General features: G+C 40.8%; 1 pseudogene; it reads left to right on the forward strand.

Annotated features, from left to right (window-relative positions):
• Nucleotides 1-3190: 3190 nt before the first annotated feature.
• Nucleotides 3191-3768, forward strand: LOC118903158 (annotated as a pseudogene).
• The last annotated feature ends 3380 nt before the right edge of the window (nucleotides 3769-7148 follow it).

Here is a 7148-nt window from a genome sequence, read left to right on the forward strand (position 1 = left end):
AATTTTTTTAAGGCCATTCATAGTACCTGTTATAGGAGTGCAGGACAGAATGAGAGATGTCAGGCTGCCTGCAAATGGCGGAAGAGGTAAGAAGAGTCCTGGGAAAGAGGGCTGGGCAAGAGTCAGATGCCCAGAGATATTTGGAAACCAAGGAAGAATGGACACAAGGCCAACAGGAGAGGAGACAGATTGCACCAGCCACAAAGCACAACCTTGGTATCTAAGCCAATGGCTGAGGTATACTTCATAGACATATTCTCCCATTCCAGAAGAAAACCTGGCCTAGAATTTAGTTTACTTCACAGATATTTGGCTAGGTATTGAACTAAGAGCCAATGACACAAATCCTTCATTCCACTTCAGAAGGCAGACAGGAAAAAATAGCAGTATTAGAGGGTGAGGCCTGCACCAGGTGTGATGGGGAAGTGAGTGAGGAAGGGGCGTATTGTTCATCTTGGGGGTTCAGGGTAGATAAACTAATAGATATTGATGGTAAGAACTAATGAGAACCATACAAGTATTAAGAAAAATTATACTTAATGTTTGAAAATTTAGATTTTTATTAAAGGAGATGAATTTAAAGATAATACATACTATATAGCACTATATTTGTATTTGGCAATATAGGAAAAAATTTACAAACATTGGTTGTTTGTTGAGGCAAGAGGAAGGACACCTAGATTTTTCTTCTCTTCCTGAAAAAGTTCAAGAACAGCAAAACTGGGACTTCCCTGGTGGCGCAGTGGTTAAGAATCTGCCTGCCAGTGCAGGGGACATGGGTTCAATCCCTGATCTGGGAAGATCCCACATGCCACGGAGCAACTAAGCCCGTGTGCCACAGCTACTGAGCCTGCACTTTAGAGCCCTTGAGCCACAACTACTGAGCTCTCGTGCCACAACTACTGAAGCCCGCGTGCCTAGAGCCCATGCTCTGCAACAAGACAAGCCACCACGATGAGAAGCCCGCGCACCACAACGAAGAGTAGGCCCCGCTCGCCGCAACTAGAGAACGCCTGTGCACAGCAATGAAGACCAAACGCAGCCAAAAATAAACAAATAAATTTATTAAAAAAAAAAAAAAAAAGAACAGCAAAACTCACTGTGAACTATATATGTACATTTATACTCTTTTTTTCTCTTTTTAAAAGTCTGATCATGGATATTGTAAAATTTTAAGAATAAGAACAGTGTGGGCTTAGATTTGTGGGCATACCAATTGAAGTAAATTAGAGAGAGAATCTAAAACTATGTTTAAGAAGTTTCATATATGATGCTTTTCAGGAACTTGATATATTTAAATTGAATAATGTGCTGCTATCAGATAATCAGTTATACCTTGTGAGTAAGGGAAGATATTACTATGAAACTCCAAAAACAGCTAATTAAAGAGTTCAGTTCACTTCTAATCTTCGATTTTGCTCTCAATCTATCTTCCTATTTTGTCAGAGCATAAACTTGTGAGTTTCCTAGGACTTCATCATAATTCTTTATGTTTATGTGTGTAAATATATGTGTATGTGCTTGTATATGTATATATATTTTATATATTTGCTTGTATCTATATATCTTTTGAATCTATCTCTATATGTACCTTCTTGTATATATGTAGAAAGACACATATTTCTTCTTGCTTTTAACTTTTACTATAAAAGTTTCACATATATATACAGAATATTAAAGTGAACTACTATGTACCTCAAGACAGTTAAAACTGTTAAAATCGGAATCTGCAAACGCCCAGAGCACATTCTTCTAATGCTTTAGAGGTAGTTCTCCCAAGGTTGAAGTGATTGAACCCTCCAGAAGTCTGATTTTTCCTTTCACTTGCCACTTCCCTTTTTCCTCTTGTCTTAATGTATGTAACTAGAATGTAGCCAGTTTGCTGCTGGATTTCAGCTCAGAGCAGGAAAGTAGCTCAGCACCCCAACTACCCACCTTCAGGGAGCCAAACGGAGTGCAGGGGCGGAGCTAAGGATCGGCTCAGGGGAGAACCAACTGAGGTGGCGAGGGGCGCCCAGGGGATGATGGTTCAGCTTTAAGAACTCTTTCTTTTTAGTCCTGAAGAGCGTAAAGAATTGCGTACCTGCAGGGCATGCATTTGATCGCTCGGTGCTGGCACCAACTGCCAAGGCCGCTGCGCCAGGCCCCTCTCCTCGGGGAGAGCCCATGCGCCCAGGCAGAGATTCCACTTCTGGGCAGTCCGCAGCTGCGGGTTTTGAGCGGTGTATTGCAAAGAACCCGCGCACACTGATTTATTAAAAATGCAGCATAGCCCTCTCTGCTTCTTGTCATCCAATCAAAACAGAATTAGTGCGTAGAGGATACTGGAACGTGTTCAAAGTTGCCTTCTCAAGTCCGCCTTCCACCGGCTCTAAAAAGCCCCTAATTTATTGGGCCATCATCCTCATTTCATTGATTCCTCCATTTCCTTGCCAAGGGAGGAGGTGGGAACAACAACAAAAATTCTTACCAAAAAATGACTATTCTTTAAAGAGTATTTCGCTTTTTTCACCACCCACTCCTCTCTGACCCCCTCTAGTGGGACAGGTAGTAACATGTTTACGGAGTCCCATTTTTACAGATTTCTAGTTAGGAAACGCAGTTCATCCGGGCGGAGAGGAAATCCACACAGGTGGACCGTTCCACACTGGCCACCTCCCCCGAGGAGGGTGGGCGAACCTGCCGGAATGGGTGGGAGCAGGAGAGTTGCATCGAGATGGAGACTTAGAGAAAAGATCCGCGGGCTCGGGCGGGGAGCGCAGCGGAAACCGGGGTCTGGGGCCGCAGGAAACCGGCAGTTTAAGAATTTGCTAACCCTTTGGGACTTCCCTGGCGGTCCCGTGGTTAAGACTCCGCGCTTCAACTGCAGGGGGCGCGGGGTCCATCCTTGGTCAGGGAACTAAGATCCCAAATGCCCCGCCGCCGGCCAAAAAAAAAAAAAAAAAAGACAAGAATTTGCTGTCTGGTAGCACCTGCTGCTGTGTGTGAAAAAGTGCAAAAAGAGTGCGCCTGAGAAGCACCTGGCAAAGCGCTGGCGCGAGATGAAGGGACGGCGAAGGCGGAGGGCTTGGTGTGGACTGCTGGCGTGGTGGCGATGGGACCGCGAGGTGGGCGATCGTGAAGCCAGGTGACCGTGACGAGTGGAAAGGGTCTGGTGCTGCACCTGTCACTGTGCTAGACCTGGTGGAGGATGCTGCGGCAGGTGCTTCGCAGAGGGCTCCGGTCGTTCTGCCACAGGCTGGGCTTGTGCGTGAGCCGGCACCCGGTGTTTTTCCTCACCGCGCCCGCAGTCCTGACCATCACCTTCGGCCTCAGCGCGCTCGACCGCTTCCAGCCCGAGGGCGACCTGGAGCGCCTGGTCGCTCCCAGCCACAGCCTGGCCAAGATCGAGCGCAGCCTGGCCAGCAGCCTTTTCCCCCTGGACCAGTCCAAAAGCCAGCTCTATTCGGACTTACACACCCCTGGGAGGTATGGCAGGGTGATCCTCCTCTCCCCACCCGGGGACAATATTTTGCTCCAGGCTTAGGGGATCCTGCAGACTCGCTGAGCCTTGCGGGAAATGAAGTGAGCTGCGAAGTCTGTAACTACACTTTTTCTCAAATGACAGGGCGAGCTCTCAGCATGAGATATGCGTGCTGGATGATATTATTTCAGTGCTAAAGGATCTCAGGCAGAGTGCAAGTGAAGTATCCCAACCCTAAATTAAAGGTATGCTCCTCCTGCATGCTTCTGCCAGTTAAACAGGTAGCACTTCATTTCTTGCCCTAAACAAGCAGAGAAAGTGCAGAGGTCTCATCTTTAAGACACAAGACAATTGCTTCTTTCATTGGAGGAGAAGGTGTGGATAAATTTGGAAGGAAAAACTAAAGTAAAACAATATCAAAGGCACAATTATATATTTATTAGAGGTTGGTTAGTTACTGGAAGGTGGATCGTGAGCCTTTAGCGTTGCCAGGGACATTTTTATTTCACTTGCCAAGAGGAATAAACATGTAGCTACCAGCAGCCTGGCTAGAATTTGGTACTGAGTGTCTGTACCGATGTATGCCTGTGTGACGGTCAATAATAAGCTTTGACTATTATTGGGATTCCATGAATTTATGTATGACCATAGTAGGAATCCCAACAATCACGTATATTTGTGTTTGCATGCGAAAATAGCTGCTCCCTAGGTCTAAATGGAAATAATCATATGCTACATTGCAAGGGTTGGTAAACTTGACCATAAGCAAATACTTTAGGCTTTGCAGACCACACACTATCTTTGTCATATAGTCTTGTTTTTTTTTTTTTTCTTCTCTTCTCTTTTTCTTTTTATTGTTTTTAACAATACTTTAAAAATGAAAAAAAAAAATCTTAACTCGCAGGCCAAACAAAATCATGCCAGGGGTCAGATTTGGACCCCAGACCATAGTTTGCTAATCTCTGAAATAGAAGTTTGTATATAATCAGAGGGGTTTATCTTCCCTTTTTAACTATTCTATGACTTCAGTGTCAAAATGTGTTTCCTCTTCATTTTCTAATCCCTTTTACTATGACCTCTAAGACTCAGCTTGCCTGGACACCTGACCATTTGATTCCCTGTGGTCCATATGGTGTGTTTTAGCTGTCTGCAGCTGATTTCCTGGTCAGGGAATTAGAAATTGAGGAAATAGGTGGAAAAAGAAATGATTAGACACTGTGAGCGGTATCAGACAATTCTTTGTCATGGAAGAATTAGCCAGTTTGTGTTAGGAAACAATCTGAAGTTAAACTTTTAAATTCACAAAGTCATAGGTGAGAAGCTTTAAGTAAATCAGAAGACATTCTTCTCTAAGTGTATTTCAATCCTAAGTATAACTCAGTCCAGAACGTCCTAGAAACTTTGGTACATCTGATTATTTTGGCAAGGGAGAAGCACAGATATTGGTTTTGTGTGTACCACCAACTTGAGTGCGAAACTTCTGGGACGAAGCTGATTTAAAGAAAGAGGAGTAGCTTAGAATGACGCCATAGAGCAAACAAAACGTACATATGATCAAAAGCAATGAGGAAAAGAGCTAAACATCTGGAGGTTTCACATTTAAGCAGTGTGAAAAGCACATCTGAACACGTGTACAATGTTGGGGTGTGGTTTGTTTTGCATTTTAAAGTCAAATTTATAGATCTAAAGATCAAGGCTCAAATGCCTCTACTATTACTATGAAATATGCCATAAAGCACAGGGGGCAGGGGGCGCAGAGTAGATTCTAACATTACTTTCTGCACCTGTTTGAGATGTCCCTTATTGTCACAAATTTTTGTGACATTAGTCCAATCGATACTATTGGACCTAGAGTTCCATCCTTCAAGTGTGTCTGTTGAAGCAATCTGACGTGGTCAGATTGGCTCTTTAATTAAAACACTGTGCATCATGTAAAAAACAAGCTCTCCTGACTTAAATGGAATATGGGTCTAAACATTAATTAGGAAACAGTCTAAACTAAAAATAAGTTTTCCTCATGATTCATTAGCCAGCGTAATCATAGGCAATACTTTTAGCTTACAAAAAGGAAAATCAATCATCATAACATTACTCTTTCCCTTTGATGAGTGTAAGAAGGTGACAATTTTCATAGATTTCCCACATCCAAATAATGGATGAACTAATCCAGTATTTCCACAGTAAAATGAATGGGGAAGAAAAACAGAAAACCTTAGTCTTTGATTGTAAGGTTTTATGCAGCTCCAGATCCAAATTTCTTGGTTAAGAGGTAAAGACATTAAGCAAGTTTGGTTTCGCTGCAAATAGAGTTTGACTTGAATTCCATTTTTATATCATAGTGTTTGTTTTAGCAGATCTCTACATTAAAGTTGAGAAATCATATTATAGTTGGAAATCGTCTCTTCAAAATGTCATTTATTGACTACAGACAAAATACCTAGATGGAATTTAACTGATTGTAAAGATCGCATTAAATGGACACAAGTGAACTGTTTGTAGGCTCTTCCATAATGGTGATGTAAATTCCATTTACATAGATGGCAAAGATTGTGCTTTCCTGATCCAACAAGACTCTACCTCGCATGTTCAGTGTCACTAGTTGAATGTCCCATTAGCAACTCTGGGGACAAAGGCAGGTTACACTGAGATATGTGAGCTGTTCTCTGTGAACACCTTACTTTTCTATGATTCAATGTACTTCACTAACTGGGAGGTAATCTAACTTTCTGTGTATGTGTATGCAATTTTTCAACGCAAGATGTACTGCACTGTATAATAAATATGAAAGTTATAAATTATTATAATTTTGTGCAAAACTATCTCACAGAAAAAAATAAGTCATAAACTAAAATTTGATATATTGTATCACTTTATTATTTGCAAGTATTAATATATGACTCTGGGTTATTTTAAATTATTGATAGCATTTCACCCATCTCATTTCATTCAAATACTTTTTCACAAAATAGTGAACTAACTAAAGGCTAACTAAACATATGTTAATTTTAGGTATTTATTAGTTATTGAAATTAGGAAGAAAGATCCTTATAACACCTGGTAATGCTTTTCTATGTGAATTTTAGGTATTTATTAGTTATTGAAATTAGGAAGAAAGATCCTTATAACACCTGGTAATGCTTTTCTATGTGAATTTTATTTCTCTAGATTAAATAAATTTTTATAAAATAATAGTGTTTGAAAAAAATCTACAATTGAAGATAAACCTATATACTAAAAACTGTGAAAAGAAACACTGCTGAATATCAAGCAAATCTGAAGCACTGTGACTGCTTTACATCCCTCCTAATTATGCATCTTACATTAGACTTCTCTTACTTTGGCTCTTCCCATTATTATTTTTTTGCACTAAAAGTTTGTTCTTTTTTTCCTTCCAAATAGTTAACTACACTTGAGTAGAAATACACAGAAAGATTAATTGGCCTTCCATTTGTATTTAATTCAGTAATTGTAGCTACTTTAAGCAAATGATTTCCATATGTTTATTATTCCATCTTTATTTTGAGGGAGTTCTAGATTGTCTTTTGTTTGTGGGGCACTTCACCAACATAGATATGCCCTCCCATTGTGTCATTCTAATGCTTAATTCTATACATTTTTAAAATACTGCTTTTGCATCTTTACATTTCCCTGATTTCTCCAATTTTATAAAAGCCATCAGTACTGC

Source organism: Balaenoptera musculus, chromosome 11 (genome assembly GCF_009873245.2).
Source record: "Balaenoptera musculus isolate JJ_BM4_2016_0621 chromosome 11, mBalMus1.pri.v3, whole genome shotgun sequence".
In the NCBI taxonomy this organism is placed as follows: Eukaryota; Metazoa; Chordata; class Mammalia; order Artiodactyla; family Balaenopteridae; genus Balaenoptera; species Balaenoptera musculus.